This window comes from Panthera tigris, chromosome D2 (genome assembly GCF_018350195.1).
Source record: "Panthera tigris isolate Pti1 chromosome D2, P.tigris_Pti1_mat1.1, whole genome shotgun sequence".
In the NCBI taxonomy this organism is placed as follows: Eukaryota; Metazoa; Chordata; class Mammalia; order Carnivora; family Felidae; genus Panthera; species Panthera tigris.
The window spans coordinates 22398285-22422807 of NC_056670.1; the positions used below are offsets into that span (position 1 = coordinate 22398285).

The 24523-nt window shown below is 38.2% G+C and overlaps 1 long non-coding RNA gene across 1 annotated transcript; it reads left to right on the plus strand.

The window, feature by feature from the left end:
- Positions 1-10070: 10070 nt before the first annotated feature.
- Positions 10071-14865, plus strand: LOC122231804. The gene is made up of 4 exons (XR_006209053.1): positions 10071-10264; positions 12510-12758; positions 13912-14070; positions 14787-14865. It is a non-coding gene; the product is annotated as an uncharacterized LOC122231804 (long non-coding RNA).
- The last annotated feature ends 9658 nt before the right edge of the window (positions 14866-24523 follow it).

A 24523-nucleotide genomic window follows, 5' to 3' on the forward strand; every position in this document is an offset into this window, starting at 1 on the left:
TAGAAATAAAGGGACAATTTCCATATAACAAGATACCTGATAAACATACTGCTGTCAAGTATTTTGGGTGAAAGCAAAGCCTCCTTAAAAATCAACTGATGAACCACCCCTCCTCCTCATTAAAGGCCATCAAATAGAATGATTTCAGACAGGACCTGAGAATTTGAGAAACCAGGAATCTAGTACATAATAAAATGGAAATTTAGAGCTGATTAAAACCTTCATGGAATATAGAAAAAGAAGGATCAAAGGGTATTGAAGCAGAAATCTGAATTGTCATAGCAGAGATCTTTTACTTATGACATGACTACAGGTTTCCACCAGCTTGTTATCAAGCTGAAGTTAGACATTACTATCAGATCCTTGATGCATAATATTTATAGTTTGTGGTAGATAATGGTATATAATTTTATTATCTCCTTTAGCATCATTTCCTATATGGGTTCAGATATTTGTGATTCATCAGTTTTATTGCCTTCATAAATTCATGAGTTAAGAAACCTGTCCAAGTGTTGCTGAAGATAGAAATCAGCACCAGATGATCTTGGGAGATGTCAGTGAAGAATCCAACTCTCAGAATGTTAAACCCAGGTTGGGAGAAGCCCACAAAAAAATGTTGCTGTAGTGTGGCTTATTTCAGACTGTGTATGTCACAAGTCACATATTGGAAGTTTCCATTGGAACAAGTGGCTAGAAACAGTTGTTAAGTTGTAGCAAGCAAAACAATTTGATATTGGATGCTGTTAACATTTAAAGATGACTGCCCATAGACAAAAGAACCTAACTCAATCACTCTGCAGTTTTGTGACCTTGGATGGGGCATTTAGCCATTTGGGTCCTCAGTTTCCTTGTTTGTAAATGGAATGGGTATAATAATTCATTATGAGTTGTCAGGATTTGATGAGACAGTGCATGAAAAACACTTGGAAAGAGCATTCAATAAATATTTGCTAATATTAACTTTTAATGTTGGTAATAAATAGTTATATCAATAATTAATCTCACTGATCTGAAGTTAAAACTACTGGAAATGAGTTTGGAAGCATGACTTTTAGTCACAACTCTGACAATTATACCCCAAGTGAGTTCTTTTTGAACTTTAGAGCTGGAATGTAGAAGTGAATTTGAGATTATCTTATTTAATTTTCTTAATTTATGTGAAGAAATTCAGGCCAGAGTATTGTTGCTCAAGACCACACAGCTAGTTGGTAACAGCTTGCATTCCCTTGTATTGTTTTTCTTAAATGAACTAGGTCCTCATGCGGAAATCAAGGTATTGAATTGTGTTAATTTCACCCCAAATTCAAGAAAATTTAGGTTCTTTTAAAGTTCATATTATTAATATTTTAAAGTATTAATGTATAAATCTGAAGATATGCATATTCAATAAGACAGCAATTTCACTCCTATGTGTATATCCAACTGAAATGTATATACTAAAAGATATGCACTGGAATGTTCACAAGAGCACTATATCAGCAGCTGAATGGCTAAGTAAACCGGTACATTCACACAACGGGAGAGGAGTGAACTACAGTTACCTACAACGTTGATGAATCTCACCAGTGTAGTGTTGAATGAAAGTTACACACAAAATAGTTCACGTTATGTGGTTCTATTTATAGAGTCTAAAAATAAGCGAAACTAAACTATGCTTTTCAAATTGGGGATCGTGATTATTCTTCTGGGGATAGTAACTAGGAAAGGGTACAAAAGGGTTTCTAAGATGCTGGTAATGTTTTGTTTCTTGCTCTGGGTTCTGGTTGCATACATATATGCAGATTGTGACAATTTAGTGAGTTTTATACCCATGGTGTGTGTGCTTCTCTGTTGTATATTACACTTCAGTAAAAAATAAAACGAATATAGTAAGACACACACAAAAGTTTGAGCATCACCTGTTGTCAGCCACTAATTCAGGTACTGGGGGTAATATAATGAACAAACATGACAGTATTTCTGCCCTCATGAAGGCTACTTTTAGTGCAGAGTAGAGGAGTCAGAGATGTGCAGTGAAGGAAAGCTAATGTCATTGCAAAAGTATGGTTGGTAAGGGATTACCGAATTTATTTGGTAGTTACTTTTAGTTGCCATAGTTGTCTTTCATTTTAGAGTTAAACATCTGATAGTGCATCATTATGTTTCTGAGACCTTTTAAATATTATTTTTAAAATCTGTAATACTTGGGGTGCCTGGGTGGCTCAGTCGGATAAGTGTCCAACTCTTGGTTTTGGTTTGGGTCATGATCCCATGCCTCATGAGTTCGAGCCCCACGTCTGGCTCTGTGCTGACAGCGCTGAGCCTGTTTGGGATTCTCTGTCTCCCTCTCTCTCTACCCCTATCCTGTTTGCTATCTCTCTCTCTCTCTCTCTCAAAATAAATAAACTTTAAAAAATCTGTAATACTTTATCTTTACTTGTCTGTCTGCTGAATTCCAAGTGGTTTTAGACTCATCAGTATGTCAATGTCCACATATTTGGACATTGCCACAAAGTGTTCACTTCTGATAAGGGAATAGAAATACAGCAAGCTAGGAAAACTTGCTACGGCAGCCAGTGCTATATGGGACTTATTATAGCCATTTAAGTAACCTCAGCAATGATCTGTTTACAAAGGAAAGACCATTTGCTTTCTAAGATCTATTGCCCATTTAGTGACCTCACTGACAAATGTAACATTATTCAATATTATTGTCGCATGTTTCCAATGTTGTACTTTAATTGCCTTTCAGACAAAAAGGATGCTTTAATTATTATGCCTAATTGTGCAGAGAGAAACAATTGTGAAAACAGGGATATGCATTGATGTTCCAATGTGCTTTTATGGAGTAAGTGAAGTCCAACAATCATAAGAAAAATGCTGAGAAACAGATGAAGAACTCTTTGGGAATGTGCAGGGACTTTTATTGGGACCACATATAAAGGTCCTGAGAGAAGCAAAGAAAGATACTAATTAGAGGGGAGAATACAGTGCATTTTGCTTGATCACTTCTGATGTATTTAAATGTCCCTGTGGACTGAGGGGGTGCACAAAGCCTCTAGCTTGGGTTTTTAATGAGGTTTATGCTATTACTTAAAGTTTTATGAATACTGTATTACTTAATAATGGTTCCTTTTATGGGACTTATGGTGGACATCTTTTCAGTTGTTATGTTACTCCCTTGTTTTCCGGTAGTTATCCCCTTCCTCTTACCTGAGGCAGGAGTGGGTGTGTGGCTCCCAGTGGCCATTTTGCACAGTGTGGTTCCACCCACAGGTTACAGTTGATTAGAGGAAGGAAGAGCACACGTCAATCAGAGGACCTTTCCTGGATGGTGGCCACAATTGATTGATCAAGAGGTGGGCATTTGACCCAAGCTTGCCAATTCCTTCCCCAGGAATTTTGGGTTGGATCTTAGAGAAGCTGGTCCCTCTTTAGATGGTATATATGTGTGGTTACTGTTTGTAGATGTCATGTGCCATACTCTGTAATGGAAATGAATGATGCAGGTGCACAGTCGGGAGCAGAGTTGGGAGGTCATTCCAGTTCCTGGTTCCTGTTCATTCACAGGGCCAAGGGGGCATTCCTATCCTGGGATTCCACGAGAACATTAGTTACCCTTAAATGGCAGAGTGATTTTCTGTACTTGCAATCAACAGCCTTACCTACTATGATCTGCTTACTTTATCCTAACTCTTCAGCAGACAATACAATATGGGTTATTACCATGAAACAATACAGTAAGCCAGCCTGACTCCCTTTTGGAATGAAATAAATTTTAAATAAACATAAGAAAAAGGGAATAAATAAATAGAATTCCTAAAAAGCATTTATATTTCATTGTGCACTTGAAATTATGTTTCACTGAATGATGGAGATTAATTATAGAAATCATTCCATGTTGAAGTTGAAAGGGATCTCGACCCTGGATTTCTTTCTGGCTGAAGAAACTGGGGTCTAGGGAGGTCAACAAACCTACCCAGACTTTATGGCTCATCAGTCCTAGAAGGATTTTCCCGTTTGGGACAGAAAAGTGATTGTACATAGGCCACTACAGAATCTGAGCCTAAAAGCAGAGCACTAAATTCCCAAGAGAATGGAAGCTGGGGGTGATGGGGCACTGGGGAGCATTTCTCTGGAATTCAAGGAGAATGGAGTAATGAATTCATTGTCAGGTCCCCAAACACCAGATTCCATCGCATGCCTTCTTGTTGCCTGACCCATCCTGCTACTGGGTCTCAGCAAAGACTTCAGAAATCTGGATTTTGTAGTTGCCACCTGCTTCTTTCTGTCTTCTAAACTCAGGGCTCTTCCTTCTCTCCATCATTCTTTAATTCTTGACTTCCTTAGAGGAATCCTTAGGTTAGGGAAGAGTGAAAAATCTTCTTGGGAAGATATCTTTGTTATCAGCCATCAGAGAAAGGTGTCATTTGGTGAGACTGCAAACAGGATATGGACCAGTATGCATTTTGGGAGAATATGTTCTCAAAAGGGGAATAACTCAAGAAATCATTCATTATGATCTCATCTAGTCAGAAGTGATGGAGAACTAACCAGAAATTTGTACTTTTTTGGGTGACAAAGGACACTTCTCTGAGTTTCTACCTCATTTCTTATGTGGGCATTATGTGACTTCTCTATACCTCACTCAGTTCATCTTTTTAAAGGGGAAATGCACTTATTTACTGTTTGGCTTAATGAATAATTGCACATGCAACAAAATTTAGCACCATAAGCATTTCACTATATGTTAGTTATTAAAACTGGGAAAGGATAATTTTTTTAAAAAAAGGTAAAATAAAATATTTCATTTAACTCATTATTAAATGAGTATAACTGGGGCACCTGGGTGGCTCAGTCGGTTGTGTCTGACTTTGGCTTAGGTCATGATCTCGCAGGTTTGTGAGTTTGATCCCCGTGTTGGGCTCTGTGCTGACAACTAAGTGCCTGGTGCCTGCTTCGGATTATATGTCTCCCTCTCTCTCTCTCTGCCCCTCCTCTGTCTGCTCTCTGTCTCTTAAAAAATGAATAAACATTAAAAAAATTTTTTTTAAATGAGTACAACTGGTTCAAAAGGGGAATCCAAAGAAAAGAGTCATTTATAGATCAGGAATATTGAAATTGACTGCTCTAAGCAGTGCATAGTTTTCCACTGGAGGCACCCAGTAATCTTTTTTGCTTGTTCCAAATTTCCTGACATTGCTGTAATTGTTATTAATTCATCTTAGCTGAATTCCTCCATTCATCCCTACTTACCAGTAAGGACGTCACTTTTGAAGTATAAATCTCATACGCCCCAAACCCACATTTACAATATAAATATTCCTGCCCATTCCAGGTAGATTTTGTGGTAGAGCTCCACATTGCAGCCCCTTATTATCAAGCCTTCAATTCTTGGCCATGATTTACCAGCTTGGATTAAAGTCAAAGGATAAAAAAGTGTGTTGAGACTTAAACAAGAAAAAGCGGACGTGGTCATGCTGGCAGTTTACCCATTTAGAAAATGTCTGGGGCTATGAAAACCAAATCCACTGTTGGCAGTGCACACTGAAGCAAGAAAGTCTATTTGGTGTGGGAAATGGTACTCAACATTTCATTTCCAGCAATTTAATCAAAACTCTCCTGCTCTCTCAAATATTTATTTAGTCTCCTATAATTTATGGTAACCATGGCACTTAGTATTACCCAGGTGTTAAATCTAATACAAAAAAAGGTAAAAAGAATAGCAAAGAAGTATCAAGTGATGCCCAAGGGAACTTATTAAGTGTATTTCATTGAAATAATCCAATTCACTGAATTGAGGCAGAACTCTTAAAAAAAAAAAAGTCCAACTTGAAAGGAATTGGCTCAAATTGGAGCAGGCACGTTACCTGCAAGCTGCCCAGATCGTTAATTTGAGTAATTTCTATTGCACACTTCTTGGGTAGACTGCTTTATTGCCATTGGGTTCGTTGTTACTCTTATTCTGTGATATAATCAGACTGACATTAGAATTTCTGATTTAAAGATACACAAAGGGACCAGTGACTTGCACAAGGGCATAGGACCACAGACACACTGTTCAGTTTCAGCTAATTTTTATCTCTTTCCTATGAAATCTGAGATTTTTCTCTGCTTAAGAAACATCAGTTCAGGAGTTTAGCCATGTCTCCTTGAGGTATCCCTCTCCTACACTCTTATCTTCGGAAACTGCCCCATGAAACACCTTATTGTCCACCAGTCAGAACCAATTCTGTGTACCTTGATGGGTTCAACTTGTGGATTTGTTTAGTGGATGCTGCTTTGCCATGGCTAACCATTTTAGAAAGCCGCAGGAGCTGGTAGGCTATCTGATCAGCTAAAGCCTGACTAAAGAAGTGGAAAACACGCTAATGAAGAAGTCAGGAGACTGGGTGCTAGGTCTGACTTTGCCACTATCACATGGCACAACCTGGAACTAGTAATTTAAAATTTCCATTCGGAGCACTTTTACAACCATGTGAACTAATTTAGGAGGATAAGAATGATTATAATGAGCTGCCTAATACTAATATGTTAATATTACAGTGCAAAGAGAGCATGGGCTTTGCAGGTTCAGATCTTGGCTCTGTTCTGAAGTAGCTGCTATTTAGTAAATTAGAAAAATTACTTAATGTCTTTGAATCTCAGTTTTCACACTTGTAAAATGACAATATCAATATATCATGGGATTGCTATAAAGATAATCTGTAATATGTTTAAATATCTGGCACAAAACATGTGTACTCTAAATGATAGCTATTATTTTTACATATTACTTCAGGCCCAGCTCCCATACAAATTATGTATTCTTATTTTTTTCTAATTTAATATTCAAATATTAGAGGAAGCACAACATGGAGGTTCAAATATGTATGCTGCTTTTATTTATTTATTTATTTATTTATTTAATTTTTTAAACCACATAAGCTAGGTTATTTATTCGTTTGGATGATGTTTACCCATATATTGGATAAACCTACTCATTGGTGATCTATGGCAAATATCTGTCTCGGGGTGAGGATTTTATAATATACCACCTATCTAGGTGAGGTCTCCTCTCTTGGATGATAATTGGTCAAGGATTGCACAATCATTTTGTTGACATTTTCAGCCAAATCTGGACCATTCATTCAAATTGAATAGTGCAGGAAATATGATTATAAAGATAAAAAAGAAGCAGCAGTGTGGACTGAAAGAAAGAGTGGAAGGAAAGGAAAAAGCCACAGTTTCCAGTTCATGTTCAACACTAAGTGTAAATGTGATCCAGAATCATCACTGAACTTCTTTGGGGCTCTGTTTCACGTGTGGCAACTTGTTGAACCACGTATATTCTGATGATTATTGCATAGAGGCATTGATAAGTCTATGCTATTAGAAATCAGTTACTAAAACATGAAGAATAGTTTCAGATTATTTGTATTTTGACTACTATTGTTTCCTTTAATATGGAAATCAGGGATATTTACGGTTACTACTAACAGTGATAGCACTAGAGTAGTGCTCTTGTACTACAAAGCACTTTCCACATTGTGACATTTTGAAATACACATGAGGGCACTTGAGACAGATGTTACTATTCTCTCCTTTGTATGGGCAAAGTGTGTGTGTGAGTATGTGTGTGAGAGAGAGAGAGAGAGAGAGAGAGAGCGCTTGAGCCCACAACCATGTTAAAAATCAGAAACAGTCTGGCTCTTGTTCTGGTGGATTCACGTTCTTTGCTTTGCTTTGAGTGGAGCTTTGCTGCTTCACTCATCCTACACTTGCTTCTGTTTAGCCCAAGCCCATCTTACAGCAATAACATTAGGAACTCTGCCTAATAACTCAAATAATTAATGATGAATTAATAATATAAAGAACTACTGACTTTTAACACATAGAAATGTACCTTATACCGTTGCAAGGTTTCCACTGATCCCAAAGATGACTTTTTTCTGACCAGGGCACAAAGATGATAATTTAATTACTTCCCTTTAAGTTTTGGGACAACTTAAGAAAAAAACAGGTTTTTCAGTTTTTAAAAAAATATTAAAAATAGTTTTAATCTTAATACAAAAACATTATATGTTTTACAACAGAAAATGAGAAAACGCAGAAAACAATTCCAATTGCACCAACCTAAGAGCACCTTTGTTGTTAATTAACACATACCAGGGATTACAACTGTGTTTGGCCACCTGGGATCATGGCACAATATTGGTATTAAATGGCATTTTTTCCCCTTTCTTAACCTGAATTTGGCTTCCTCAATGCAGTATCTATAGGACCCATAATACTTGATCAGAATTGGCCCATGGGTTGGTAACTGTTTTCCATCTCTTGTGCCTTTCCAAAGCCTTTACTGTAGGCCAATTTATTCATATATACACACTTATGTACATATATTTTAATGCAGTTTACTGATTTGATTGGCTTCCAAGCATTGAAGTGCTTTATTAATGTGCTACCATCTATCTTGTTTTAGATAAAAAGTGCAATTCCTGCACACCAATTGAAGAATTTTCTCTGTAGTTTCAGGGAATGGTAGGATAAAGGTAGGAAGTTAAAAAGAATGTGTACAGACAATCACAGAGATCAATTCTGAAAACAAACTTTAATTTGAACAGTTTAACAGTGCCAAATTTTCAAAAGGAGACTTTTGTGGTGAAAATACTTAATACTCAACATTTTGTGTTAAGCCTGTATGCTTTCCAAATAAGGTGTCCCTCGTCCTTCTAAATTACTGAGTATAAAAGCTGTAATGTTATATGTTCCCAAGGGGCAGAGAGTAATTCAGACATGAAGTAATTTTAATAGAAATCATTCCTCTTTTCTTGGCAAGAGAAGAATTTCAGTAGGAATTTTTCAAAATTACGAAATATCCTTCCCTGGGGTATTCATGCCGCCACTTAGCAGATTTCTCATTTCATTTAACACAAGTATTTTGATCCTCAAGGGGAAATCTGCTCAGTTACAGTTTCTGCATTACTGTCTCCCAAAGATAAACGAGGTGCTTTTCTCTAAAATGGACACAGGAGAGGTAAGGTGGGAGGAAAATGATATAAATCCCAGGAAGATATTTCTAAAAACAAATCATTTACCAAAGTCCTTAAAAATGGAAACAACCTCCCATTCCTATTTCATTTTCTTCTCGGAATGTTTTTTCAAACAGGAAAGATCCTATTTTTCCTAAGAAAGTCAACCGGAAGCTATATTGGAAGGAAAAAAAGAAGAAGATGATCTTTGAAGGTACTGGGTTTCTCCTCTCTTCCTAGTTCAGGTGGATGGCAGTGGCCTCTTGGATGGGTGAGGGGGGAGAGATTGAAACTGCATCTAGAATTAGCTGGAAAGGACGCTCTGATTGAGTATCCATGACTCCTGAAGAGTTGTGGTTGGAGATGCTCTCCATTTGCCAACTTTGGATGAGTGATATCTCTAGCAGAGCCAGTATGCCTGTAAGGAAGATGCAACTTGTCATCAGCACCCATTCCCAGGTGTCTTCTGCTCTCAAGATCTTCTGAATACTAGAACTTGCCCTTCCAAATATTAAAAAGCCCAGCATTAAAAACTCAAGCTTGTCCCGTTGATCATTCCACTGAGGTTCCACTCTTTGCCAAATAATAGGCAAACTAATCTTCCATGTTGGATAATGAATGTAATTGGGTTGTACCATGTTTGCCAGAGGTCCTGTAGAGCAAGTTGAGCTTGAAGGAAGTAACTCAATGGTGATAATGCCAGGGACCATGGGTTGCTAAGGAAAATGTTTAGAAGTATGAAGTTATCTCTGTCTTCATTAAAGAGGGTATCTTCCTATTCTGTCTCTCTGAAAGACTGGCAATGCTCTTGTGGTCAACTTCAACACCATGTTTTTTGATTAACCATTCTTTTCTTAGAAGGTAAATGGTTGTGAGGCCTTCAGCAAAGGAGGCGCTAAATGAGCTTTCAAATAAACCTTGGTGTCATTCAAACTCAACCTTGGTGTTTGAGTTAAGAACGTAGATCCTAAAAACCTGAAGATATAGTCCTTATATATATTTTCATCATTTTACCTCAGGGTGATGACAGTGGCTGGATACATAGTGATCAATACATGTTTTTGCCCTAGCAGCCTGGAAAGGAAATTGCTTCAACGACTCATCAGAGCTCTGCTTCAGTGATACAATGTGTCTATTATGGATTCATGATTGTTATAAAAATTCAGGGTCAGGAACAATCCTAAAATACAAGTGGTCAGATGTCACAGTGATTTTCATTTCCTAATGGAATAGTAGAAGTTTCATTGCCTGTGAGATTGACATCAGTGTCCAAGGTAATTGCCAGATGTTTTGACATTAAGCTGTAAGCTCTTTTGGGGGGAAGGATAAGCAGCTCTCTAAAACCACAAGCAGCTGTTAAAAAATACAATTATTTTTTGAAATGGAGTTTTTATGACCACTTAAGCTCTAAGAATTGTTTAAAGTGATATAAAAAGCCCCATAATATCACTATTTTAAATTAGTCTTCAAGTGGGCCTCTTTGTAAGGAAACAGACTTTATTAGGCCAATAACCTCTTCTCCCTCTCTTTATCTTTTGTTTTGACTATTTTAGGCCTAGCAGAAGTTACTCCTAAGTCAAGTATATCATTTAATCTCTGCACTAATGAGGCCAGGATGGGTGTTAAATTTCCTGTGGCCAATTTCAGGGTGACTGAGGGCTCACCTAATTCTGACAATTTTTCTCAAACCTATGCCATACAACATGTGTCTCCTGAGATGAAGGACAAGAAAATATAACCAGATTAGTGTGAACCTATCTCTACTACTGAAGAGCTAATATCATTAATATTAATTATTAATATTAATATTTATAATGGAAACTAATATAATTTGAGTGCTCCCATGGAGCAAATTCTGTGATAAGCATTGCACATATAATCCTCATAATAGTCTTCTAAGATAGCATAAGCATCTCATTTTATAGAAAAGTGAGGCTCACTCATAGAGGTTGAGCAACTTCCCCAAATCACACTGCTTTTAAATGATAGACCCAGATTTATCCAAATCCAAGCCCACTCTCATCCCTTCATGCCAGGCTGCCTCCAGATTACTATTTGTGTAGTCATTCATAATATAAGACTTTAAATTTTTTTCCATCTCATTGAATGCTAAAAATTACTCATTAGGGATGTGGTCTTTGTCATTGCCTGTGGATTAGGAATAAGGGTGAAAATAGTTAATAAAGCTCACTCCATTCATGCAGCCAGGCGAAGACTGAGCAAAGACTGGGCATAGGCTGAGACTTCAACCTATGGAATTTCCATTATATCAAAGACAGTCAAAGTTTCAGGGCCAGTGAGAATGATTGTCCATAGTTTGCAACCACTGTCCTTTTCCTTGGTGGTGCAACATTCATTGAGAATCAGAAGATGTATCCAAGCTTAGTAAGATTTTATCAGCTAATCTACATGAGGCACTTCTACAAACTCTACCTTCTAGGAGTTTACGTAGATGCAATGCCTAACTGTACTTACAAAGCAAGCTCTTGAAACTTAGTAGGCATATATTAACAATAATAGAATAAATATATGCATAATTACAAAAGATTATTAGGCACAAAAAGGACTCAAACTATAATTTGTGCCTCATGCCTTAGGTAAAAACTTGGACCCCATTTAAACTATAGTCAATTCTAAGATAGGTTCACTGTTGTTTGTATTTGCATGAGAGAAGGACTTGGAAGACTGATATTATTAGAAGAAAGCTGAAAGTTGCCCAAGTCAGAGAAAGTAAATTGAAAGATATTGGGTGGCCCTGAAAAAATTATTGGTTCATGTATCTAAGACCTTTTGCTAAAATAAGTTTTTCTGGGGCCAGGCCATGTTTTATTTATAATGTCTTCTTGCCCCTCCACCTTCATTGCTTACCAGTGTCTAGAAACAGGGTTCTTAACCAAGCATTCATAGATGGGCTTGAGGACATCTGTGTACCTTGTGGTAATGAAAATAGTATAAAGGCATATGTACATTTTTCTGGACAGAGAGTTCGTAGATTTCATTGGGTTCTTGGAATGCATTGCTCTGCAAAACCACTAGTCTGAGGTAATTCTCCATCCTGGCTACATGTTAAGATCATTTGTGAAAGCTCTTGAAAATTATGGATGGTCCTCAGTGGAACTACCGTATCAGAATATCCTGGGAAGGGGAGATGGGGGATGGAGGTTAACAAAATTAAGTTTATTATAGGGAACTAACTGTTGAACATCACTGACCTAGAGCATAGTATTGTCATGTTCTTTGAATAAGGAAGGAAAAGAGAAGTGGGAGATCATGTATGTTTCTTGGGGGTGGCGTACCTGGAGATGGAGGGAACAAAGTGAAGTTATTTGTTATTCTAAAATTTATTGGTTTTTATCTTTTGCTTTCTGTTAATAGCTTTGGTCTTATCATGCTAATGTTTTTTTTAATTAACATTTTATAAAATGTTAATTGGGATCTTTCACTCCATCAAATATTTTCTAAAAGTAGGTAGCAATATGGTATTGAGTTACATATTATTTACTGTCATTTTGGTGGCAGGCAAGAGGCATGGATTTTGACTACTTACGCCAAAGTGGAGGATTGGAATGATTAGGAATGCTTGCATAACTGAAGAAAAAGCAAAAGATCTAGGCTTCTGGGAAGACCAGGACATGGGCAGTTCCTGGAGCCTCTCAGCGCAGTCCCTAAGACCTCCAGCCCCTGTGTTTCTCCAGTCAAGTTCCAAATGCCAGGAAAGGCTCAAATTGACTCAGTTTGGCTCTGGTGTCTGCCAGCGATGGCCAAAAGGTGAGTACAGCCACTGGGAGCCAACCTCTGTGATTGATAGTGATTCCAAAAAAAGGAGGATTTTCAGAAGCTTAGCAGTCATGTGAATTGATATCTACTCTATTCATCAATAAATTGTGGTTTAGTCTAATCCAAGACCAAGTTTCAAGAAATACAAGTGCAGAGGAAATAGGAAAGTCACAGCTCAGAAAAGGAAGTCCACTAGAGGATTACATTTAGGGGTTGGGTTAGTTGTGGCTCAAATGGGAACGTGATTTCAAAGGACTGTGGTTTTATGGTATTTACCCTCACATAACTGGTAAAGGATCCATTGTAAGAACTATATAACTAGCTACAGAAAGGCTTAACATGTGGCTGGCAAGCCACAGAATGGATGGGGTCAGACCTAGAGGAGGGTCTCTCAAGTTCAGTACATTTGGTTTTGGATAATTCTTTGTTGTGTGTGTGTGTGTGTGTGTGTGTGTGTGTGTGTGTGTGTGCGGGTGCACGTGTGTGCATGCACGTGTGTCTCAAAGGTGCCCTGTGCATTTTAGGGCATTTTAGCATTGCTGGCTTTGGCCCAATAGATGCCAGTAATGACAAAAATGTCTCCAGACATTGCCAAATGTACCCTGCAGAGCAAAATTGCTCTTGGTTGAGAATCACCGACCTAGAGCATGACTGATGGCATGACTTGTTCAGTTTACAAGTGATTATTGAGCTCTTAGTGTATGCATTGTGGTAGTCACTGGGGTTACAGAGATGATTGAGACAAACCCCCTCCCTTCAAACAATTTATGCCTTACTGGAGAAAACCAAACACAAACAGCACTGTTATTTCTCTGTTGTAGTATCAGCACCCAGCATATTCCCTAAACATATTACCTGCTTAGATATATATTGAAGGAATAAATGAAAATACATCCTTTATTGCCTGTTTGACCTAGGACAAGTTCTATAATCTCCAAGAATCTCAGTGTCCTCATTTGTAAAATTGGTGTTATAATATAGGGCTGGAGTGAGGCGTAAGTAAAATAACACATGCTTAGAAAATGATAGACACTCAAAAGATAATTTTTATAAAATGGAAGTGTAAAATGTTAATTGGGATCTTTCACTTTGCCCCTGGAATTGCTGACAATCACCCATATGGTGCCATATATTCTAAATTTAGGGACAGCCTCACCACAGCTCTTACACAGAGAGGCTATTCCAGCGGCCCCTCACACCTTGATTATCTCAAGAAAGAATTCACCAAGTGCAAAGCCCTCCACAGTCCAGAGTACTAAAGAAATTCAACCCATCAAGTAAGGCATGGGAGATGCTAGTCCAGGTGAGTGTTACTGTGTGTGATGTTGCAGGGATGTGGAGAAAGATGTAGGAGAGAGAGAGCGGACCTGACAGGTGGAGAGCCCGGGAGCAGGGGGTGTCGGCAATAGTTGCTATGGCAAGAAGACCTGGATGCTAGTAAGAGTAGCTAGGGTTTACATCAGCTCACTGGGGTCCCAAAGGACTTTACAGAGAAGTAGGTGGCTGAGGAGTAGACTTGCATAGGGGCTGAGGGTTAAACCATTTTTAGGGGCCATGGGGTAGGGGGGAGGCCAGGCTGTGCCAGCATCTTCCACAGGAAGGGGCCCTCAGAGGTCTTCAGAAGGAATAACAAATGCACCCACAAGAAAGAGCCAGCATTTGGAAACTGGGTTCATCAAAACACCTACATGCTGCTCAGTAGAACATGTAACAGCAAGGAGACAGAAAATTCAAGACCATGGACCTATGGATGGCCCAGTTATGAGATGAACAAGGGTTTATAGCAATAACAGAACTGAATAAAGGCTGACTGGATGCAAAGTAGCAGGGCTTCTAGTCTAAGATCCTCAGATTCCCTCTAACTAGAATCATGATGGGTCTCCAAGCCTGGGACAAGGCTAAGCCAGAACTAGGTGGGGACTGGAGGGCTGCCAGGCGGGGTAGGGGACAGGTCATTACCCTCAATCCAGCTGCACAGATGTTTTATGCTTGTATTGCATGCTTACTGGTCTTGTACAGAAACCTCGGACTTCTACAAGAAAAAGGGTCTCACCTTGCATTCTATCAATAGCTCCAGAGGGAGTCTTCATTTCCAAAGGTAATTGCTGCAAACATGTTACACAATATCATTCATTACTTGCTAGAATTGAGTGTTGAAAGTACATTTCACAAGATAATGAAGTTGTTTCCCAGGACTAAAATAACTGGTTATCTGACTCTTAGGTTCATCCCACATTAGATGTATTACACACACAACTGTCAAAATAAATAACTTACTTGGGATGTGTCAGAGCTCACAACAAGCTGATGAGAAATGTGTAGGGTTGTAGAAAGCAAATCAGAGAGGCTGTGTGAGTGAGGGGAAAATAATGGTCCGTGTCAGCAAAGGGACAGCCTAGCACAAGAGATGAAAGCCTGGTGAGATTCTAAAATGCCCACATTCCCCTTCCCGCAGGTTTCAGTGAACAAATAGGGCCACATGTGGTCACACCAAAAATATCAGTTTGAAATGAATCCCCAGATGCAGTGGTGTCTCATGAAGCTGGCTCTGTAATTTACAAAGGTGACAGCCAAAGCCATAAAACTAAAATGTGGGTTTTCAATCAGGTAGCACAAGACAAGTGGGGGGAAATCATATACTAGTTGGGAAAATACATTTTTATCAGGCAACAGGTGTCATAAAAAAAAAAAAAAGATTGCAACCAGGAAGAGTTGCAGGCATGGATTTGTAGCCTTATTTGTTGAATGGAAAATTATTTCTAAGAAGGATTTAGAGAATATTCAGAGTAGCTTCCAAGTGGAAATGATGAGCTTAGGGAGGCACGGGAAAACTAAATGATGATGATGATGATGATAAAGGAGAAGGGAGGATGAAGAGGAGAAAGAAGAGGAAGGGGAGGAGGAGGAGGAGGGAGAGGAAGAGGAGAATTAAATCTTGCCCAGACCAGCTAAATAAAGAAAAAGCCAAACATGACATATACAAAGTATGTACAAATAAGCAAGCTCAATTAGAGGAGCTGGTAAGGGTGGGGAAGATGGGAACATTCTAGCATTATCAATGTTCTTTCAGTGGCAGCAGTTATGTATTACATGTGTCATCTTTGTTGGATGCTACTGTGTAATAAAAACAAAACAAAAAACCCTTAGTGGAGTGGCACTAGTGGTGTGAATGGTGTATATCGAAAGAGCTCCAGTCTGATTGGAGCCGCATTCCAGCCAATGGCCATGTGGAGTGCCACATCCTCTCTGTCTTTGGGCTGACCCGGTTTGAAATTCATCAAGCGTGGGCAGTTGGTGTAGGCATTGGAGGCCTTGGGTCCCCCTCCTGAACCCTTCATCCTTTCCATCTCTCAACAAGACCAATCCCAGTTCAGGCAAGTTTTGGATTCACCCATCAGGATCTTTGCTTTGCCAAAGACAGAGAAAGAGGAGGAGAATGAGCAGGGGAAGAGAAGTCCAGGAAGAGAGAGGCATAGTGAGAGGGGATGAGCCTGTATTACGGTTTGTTTTTTCACCTCCAATAACAAAGCTTTCATGAGCATTGCCATTACAATAAAATGAATAAATAGAGTCATAGCGGTGAGGAAAGGGTCATGGACTTTGGGAGCAGATAATCATGGATCGAAACCCTATTTAAGGCCAATTGGTGTATCTGTCTAAGCCGGTGTCCTATTGAAGTACTCTGTATTTTGAAAGTTACAAAGATTAAATTAATGAGAGTCACCTTTACAGAGTGCTTTCTACATGTTAGGGCTTGTGTTGAGGTATCAGCAAGATCTGAGATAAACCTCACCATCATCTTATGAGATAGGAACCGTAATTCTCCCCATTTTACAAAGGGAGAGGCTAAGAGAGGGGGAAGTAACCTGTGTGAGACCACAGAGCTAGTGAGTGGTGGAACTGGGATTTGAACTAGGTCTGTTTGGTTCCAGAATCTCTGCTCTTCACCTCCACATAAAAATGCCCAGCTCGGCCCCTGACACATAGCGAGCACTTACTAAATGGCAGTTCCCATTATTATTACAACCATGTAACTCCCATTATAATAACTCCTGTTATTATCATATTCTGGAACAAGAAGGGATGTAAACAAAATAAAGTAAGTACTATTGTTGTTGGTGTCTTCTTAATAATAGGAAGTATGAAATGCCCTGCCAGCTCTCATAGGCATTTTGCCCAGGGAATTGTGAACACTTTCACTTTACAGGGAAATGAATCAAGTGAACAAAAGCAAACAGCAGAGAAATTTCTCTTATCTAAAAAGGCTTAGAGAAATCTGTTGCTTTGGCTGGCACTAAAATACGAGGTTCCTTGAGGATGCTGTTGTTTCTGCCATGGTGTTATAACATCTGCAAATATAGGCTCTGTTGGAAAGATGAGGGGGTTGATTAGATTTTCCAAGGACTGCCTTTTCACAAACTCAACAATATTCATTATAAAAGTACAAATAATATCAAACTTAATACAAAATTAAAAGCTTTTATTTATTGGAAAAATTAAGATGTACAAGATCTCTGAAGGAATTTGATGAGCCTGCTGCAGTTCAGATTTTCTTCGGACTGGGTTTGCTTGGATATTTTATTTCCTTCTGCAATTGTACACTTTGGTATAAGAGATCATTAACATTTTTAAGGAGACAATTTATCAGAAAAAGCTCCTATTAAAAATTGTATACTTAATTTCTTAAGTAAGGGAATAAGTTACTGAGGTCTGGTCAAAGGAGTTTTTTGCTTTTTCTTTTCAAACAACAGTAGGAAAATAGGCCAGGTGATTAGGAATCTATTTTTAGGACTGGATGAGTCAGTTTTATTCCTAAGAAGGGAAAGGGATTAATCTATTTGTAGAACTTGATCATAGCCCAGGGTCATTTGTCACTACAGGTTAAAAACCTCAGTGCTAACTTCCTGCATTAAACAGCTAGACTAATCCCTCTGGAAATCCAATCTTTTTACCTCATCACCAGATGGCACCAGACATCCTTAGGGGGGAGAAGAGGTGAATGGAATGTTTACTTTCTGGTGTTTCATTTAGAAAAATAAATCCATTTAGAATGCTAAATGCTGAGGGAATGAAATGTACAGAGAAATTGAGCCAGTTTCCATGTTCAACAGCCTCAGAGTGTTCCTTTGTCCCTGGCCTGGACCAACTTCGTATTTTCTAAAAGATTGACTCTGATAATCCCAGGAAAGGAGAATCTTTCGGGGTGCCTGGGTGGCTCAGTCGGTTACGCATCCGGCTTCGGCTCAGGTCATGATCTCACAGTCTGTGAGTTCGAGCCCCACGTCGGGCTCTGGGCTGACAGCGCAGAGCCTGGAGCCTGCTTCGGATTCTGTGTCTCCCTCTCTCTCTGCCCCTCCCCTGCTCATGCTCTGACTCTCTCTGTTTCAAAATTAATTAAAAAACATTAAAAAAAATTTAAAAAAAGGAAAGGAGAATCTTTCTAGAGTGTTTGTTTTATTGTAGTAATATATATGTTACATTTATGTATTTATAGATAATAAATTTATGTAATTATATAAAAATTTATATTTCCTTATATATAAATACAATATATTACATATAAGTATATGACTATAATAATATATAAATATATAATATAAACATAATATATATTATATTGTATAATTTGTATAATATATCTTTATATTTATATAGTAGATATATAACATAAATTATATTATAATTTACATGTTAGTATATACTATATATTTATATATATATTTACCATTTTAGCCACTTCAGATGCATTAATTGCATCCACAATGTTATGTAGCCATTGCCAATATTTCCAGAACATTTTCATCATCTCAACTAGAAACTTTGTATCCATCTGATGTCATTTAAAAATAACTTTTTATTTTGAAATAATGATAGATTTACAAAAGTTTGTAAAGATAATACAGAGGTCCTATGTATAGCTCACCCGGTTACCTCCAATGGTTGTAGCTTATGTAACTGTAGTACAGTATCAAAAGCAGGAAATTGACATTGACATTGACATCGACAATGTGTGTATGTATAGGTCTTTTCCCCCCAGCTTTACTGAGATATAGTTGACATATAACATTGTGCAAATTAACTTTTTTAATGTTTATTTGTGTGTGTGTGAGAGAGAGAGACAGAGCGCGAGTGGGGGAGGGACAGAGAGAGGGGAGTTGGGAGACACAAAATCCAAAGCGGGCTCCAGGCTATGAGCTGTCAGCACGGCGCGGGGCTTGAACCCATAGACCGCGAGATCATGACCTAAGCCGAGGTCGGATGCTTAACTGTGCCACCCAGGTTCACTGCCATTGTGTAAACTTAAGGTATACAATGTGATGACTTGATATATGTATATATTGTAAAATGATTACCATACGAGGTTAGTTAACACATCCACTACCTCACGTATTTGTTTTTGTGTGGTGTGTGTGTGTGTGTGAGAACATTTAAGATCTACTCTCTTAGCAGCTTTCAAGTGTACAATACAGTATTGTTAACTATAGTCACAATGCATTAGATCCCCAGAACTTATTTATCTTATATGTAGAAGTTTGTTCCTTTCGACTAACGTCTTCTCACTTCCCCTCCCTTGCATCCCTTGGCAACACTAATCTATTCTCTGTTTCCAGAAGTTCAGCAACTCTAGATTCCACATATAAATGAGATCATACAGTATGTATCTTCGTCTGTCTGACTTATTTTACTTAGTATAATGCCCTCGGGTATCATCCATGTTGTTGCCAATGGTAGGATTTCCTGCTTTATTATTCCTGCATAATGTTCCATTGTATACATACCACATTTTCTTTATTCATTCATCCATTAGTGGACATTTAGGTTGTTTCCATATTTTGGCTATTGTGAATAATACTGCAATGTACATAGGAGTATAAATATCTCTTCAAGATGGAGATTTAATTTCCTTTGGATAAATACCCAGAAGTGGGTTTGCTGAATCATATGATAGTTCTATTTAAGTTCTTGAGGAACTTCCATAATGTTTTCCACAGTGGTTAAGCCAATTTACACTCTCACCAATAGTGCAGTGTTCCCTTTTGCCTACATTTTTTATAGCATGTGTTATTTCTAGTATATTTGGTACATACAGATCTACGCCATTTTATCATATGTAAATTTGTATAACCATCACTATTATGAAGATACAAACTGGTTTGAGTGAACTGTACAAGCTTCACCCTTAAAAGTCTGCTACCCTCCTGTGTTTATAATAGAATTGCCTTACATATTGACTCTGCATATGTTGAGAATCACATTTCACATGTTACATTTTAGGCTTCAACTGTCAAACATAATTTAGAAAACCCAAGAAGAGAAGAATGTATTGTATTTACCCATATCTTTGTTCTTTCTGTTATTGTTTTTTCCTTGTTGATGTTCCAAGATTCCTTGTTTAATCACTTCTTTTCTGTTTCAAGAACTTCCTATACAGAAGGTTTACTTGTGGCATATTCTCTTATTTTTCTTCATCTGAGAATTTCTTTATTTCTCCTTCATTCCTGAGAGATAATTTTGCTGAATATAGAATTTAAGGTTAACAGTTCTTTGCTTTTAGCACACAAAAAATGTGTTACTTCCCTCTGGCCTCCATGGTTTCTGATGAGAAATCTACAGTATTTGAATTATTTTAACTGTGTACGTAAGTTGTCTTTTTCCTCCTGCTGATTCCAGTATACTTTTTTTCTTTGTTTTTGTAAGGTTGATTATAATGAATCTTGGCATGGTTTTCTTTGGGTTTGTTCTGTTTGGGATTCACTCAGCTTCTTGAACCTGTAGGTTTATGTCTGTTGCCAAATTTGGGAATACTGTTTAGCCCCGCCCTCTTTCTCCTATTCTGGGATTTCAATGATATGAATGTTAGATCTTTTGTTGTACTTCTACAAGCCCTTTAGGATTAGTTCATTTTTTTTTTCAGTCTGTGTTACCTCTGTTGTTCAGATTGAGTCATTTCAATTGTTATATCTTGAAGGCCACTGATCTCTCTCTCTCTCTCTCTCTTTTTTTTTTTTTTCTGTCTTTTCCATTCTGCTATTGAGTCCATATGTTGACTTTCCTGTTTTGGCTATTGTATAGTTCTAAACTATTCATTTGATTCCTCTTTATGTTTTCTTTTCCTTTTTTCTTTTCTTGCTGAGAGTTTCTATTTTTAAATATGTTTTAAGTGTAATTGTAATTGATTATAAAAACATTTTTATGATGATTGCTTTAAAATTCTTGTTGGATAATTTTTACATCTGTGTCATGTTGTTGTTGGCATCTGTTAATTGTCTATTCTTGTCCAATTTTAGACTTTCCTGGTTCTTGGTATGATGATTGATTTTTTTATTTTATCCTAGACATCTTGAATATTATGCTATAAAATCTGGATGTTCTTGAAATCTTCTATTTTAGCAGGCTTCTTTTGATACCAAACTGACAAGTGAAGGGGGATCTTTCCTATTACCAATGGGTAGAGATAGATGTCTAGGTTCCACACTTGGCCTCCACTGATAAAACCATGTCATTCCTTGGGTCCTAAGGTTCCTAGCTTGTCTACCTTCTTCTTGCCACCTTTAAATGTCTAGTTATGTTTGCTTTCTATATAATGTGCAGGAGTTTTAGTTGTACATAGTGAGAGGAATAAGGAGAAATGTATTACACTATCTTGGTCTTGAACCAGAAGTCATAGAATCATTTTATTTCATTTTTGTTGTGTAGTTGGTAAAGCACAAGATCCAAGTAAAACTACAGCAATGATGATGTTTTTGGCTGGAAATTTAGACCTCATCAGTTTATTAACTTCTTTCTGAATTGGGCACTTTGGGAGAAACTGGTAGCCATTGGTCAACCATATAAAGTAATAGCAGGCTTTTTGTTTTTGTGAAAAAGTATAAGAAAGGAAATTAATATTTTTTCTTAAAAAATCAACTTATTTTTTTCTTAGAAAACATTTAAAGAGTCTTTTTTGAACACACCTGGAAACTTGGGGATTATATCCTCATTCTAAATTTTCTGTGCTTGACAGGGAAGAGTCATGCTCTAAAGTGATAATGTCAGTGAAGTTTAAATAAAGGTGCTCTGGAAAAGGATGGAATGCATAGTTTTCAGTGTGTTTTGTTCTTCCTCTTGACTAGAAGAAAGCTGCTGAGTTATAGGCCTTAACTATCATAGGGAAAGCAGTCAAGGTTGACTACATCTGCTAATTACAGACCAAGCTGAACAGGAAAAGTCAATTGCTACCAGTGATCCAGAGAAACTACAGCCTTTTCCTTAAAGTGGAAATATCCACACTGTAGCCCCAAAGTTAGAAATAGATTTAACAGCCCTTAGTTTTAAATTGCTGTGATTCCCAGCCTCAATGATACTGTGTAGGGGGCAGCATAATTTTTCTGTAAAGGGCCAGATAATAAATATTTTAGTCTTTTCGGGCCACACAGTCTGTTGCAACTACTCAAGTCCTCCATTGCAGCAAGGGAGAAGCCAAGACAATGCATAAACAAATGAATGTGGCTGTTTTCCAATAAAATTTATTTACAAAACCAGGCAGCAGGCCAGATATGGCCAATTCGTTCATGGTTTTCTCATCCCTGGTAAATACTGTGTGGCAGGATACTTTATTGAAATACTAATTAATACCTTTTTTTCTATAGAAAATGTATAAACAGGTTCTTTCATGCTTCTTTGACTTGAGGATTTTAACGGAGCAGAAGTCAGAAGTTGACTGAAATCAACTTTTCTTTCTTTCTACCTATTCTGAAATCCAAGACTGGTGCCTTGAATACAAACTGGTGTCTGGAAGCCCGAATATGGCCCGTGACCTATTTTGCTTGGCCCAGATGATGTTTTGAAGGCATTTGAATTAGTAACTAGTATTTAACAATCAGGATGTTTCACATAAAAATTGGGATTGCTGACTTTTCTAGAAAAAGTGGCATGACTAGCAAACTGGGGCCTGCCTCCCACATGGCCACAACTGGCTAAAGCAGAGTCCCAGCTGCCCCTTTTGGATGGACTGACTCAGTTCCTCCCACTCCCTATTGTCTTCTGAAATGAATTCCTCCAGGGTCAGTTGCCCTTTGTCATTTGTCTTTGACTTTTTTTATAGTAAAGGATTATTTCTTCATTCTAGTTACTGTGCCAGTGTCTACGCTTACAGGTAGAAATTTGGGGCTCCTTTTTTCCTATCTGCTATCCTGGAGCAGTCTCAGATGAGAATGGAAGGAAAATGACTTTAACAGGAAAGGAGAAAGATGAGATTTCTCTCAACTGGCAAGTGTCAGGACAGCTCTGGGACCTTGGAGGGATGGGCCAGCATTATGCCCTGTGGGTCTGGTGGGTGTAAAACGTGTTGCAAATCCTTTGACGCTGTGTACTTGAAATTGGGATGGTTTTTGTGACTGCCTCAAGGGGCAGAATGTGATAGAAGTGACACTGGGTAATTTCTGAGGCAAGAAACCAATGCCACTTACTAGGGCAACCCCTGTGGGAACCTTCACCAACCACGTAAGGAGCCTGACTACTGGGAAGTCGCTGTGCCTAAAGGTCATATAAGGATCACAATGAGACAGATGCTGGAAGAGCTCCAGATGTTTTGGTTCCCAGTGTTTTGAACATTGTCAATTTATATCCCAGATGTGTCAGCAAGAAGACTTCAAGATGATGTGAGCCCCCAACACCTTCTGACTGTACCTTCGTGAAAAACTCTGAGGGAGCACCACCTAGCTGAGCTCAGCCAGCTCCCAGAGCAAGATAAGTGATGGCTGTTGCTTTCAGTCACTGTTCTGGTGCAGTTTTTTATGCAATAGCAGGTAAGCAGGACAGTAGGAATGCCAAAGTGAATGAGAAAACTCCAGAGGCACAACTGCTCAATGCAAGGTGGTTTCCTTGTTTTGGCAGAGAATCCTGGAGACAGGAAGGAAGCAACTGGCTTTCAAGAGAGTACTGTGGGCTTGGAGCAGGGCCCTAGGACCAGAGGTCCCGTTTTCCTAGCACTATACAAATCTGGGGCACTTTTTGGAAAGAGAGCCAGAAAGAGAAGGAGAAGGGGAGATGATTCTAAAATTTGAGCTTGAATTTCTTGCCAGTCTAAGGGATGATATCTTGGAGTCAATATTTATTTGATTCAAAGACAATTTTAAAAGCAGTATTTCTTCAAAACTTCTGGATGGCTGAGTCGGTTAAGCAACCGACTTCAGGTCAGGTCATGATCTCATGGTTCGTGAGTTCAAGCCCTGCATTGGGCTCTGTGCTGACAGTTCAGAGCCTGGAGCCTGCTTCACATTCTGTATCTTCCTCTCTCTGTGTCCCTCCCCAGCTTGCACTCTGTCTCTATCTGTCTCTCTCAAAAATAAATAAAACATTAAAAAAAAAAAAGAAAAGCAGTATTTCTTCAACATTCTAATTTGAGAACTGTGATTCAAATTAGTATGAAAAGGAAATCTCTTAATTTGTTCACTATCTGGACTTTCCCCCCTCAGGCAGTTACAAATTTGCTAATACAATGGGTGCATTAGCCAAAAATGTTGTGACATGGGTAAACAGATGACATCTATCAACTGTAACAAATATAGTGAATAAAATATAAGGGAAGAAAAATATTTTTGGTAGGAAGAGGTCTTGGAGACAGAAGAGTAAGGTCATGAAATAGCTTATTCTTGATTCTGCCCTCCCTCCCTTCTGCTCATATTTCTAAGGGCATTTAATGTGAACTTGGATCTGGGGCAAATACCACAGTAATCTACTTACAGGCAATATCAGTTTCCTTTGCAAAACCAGTT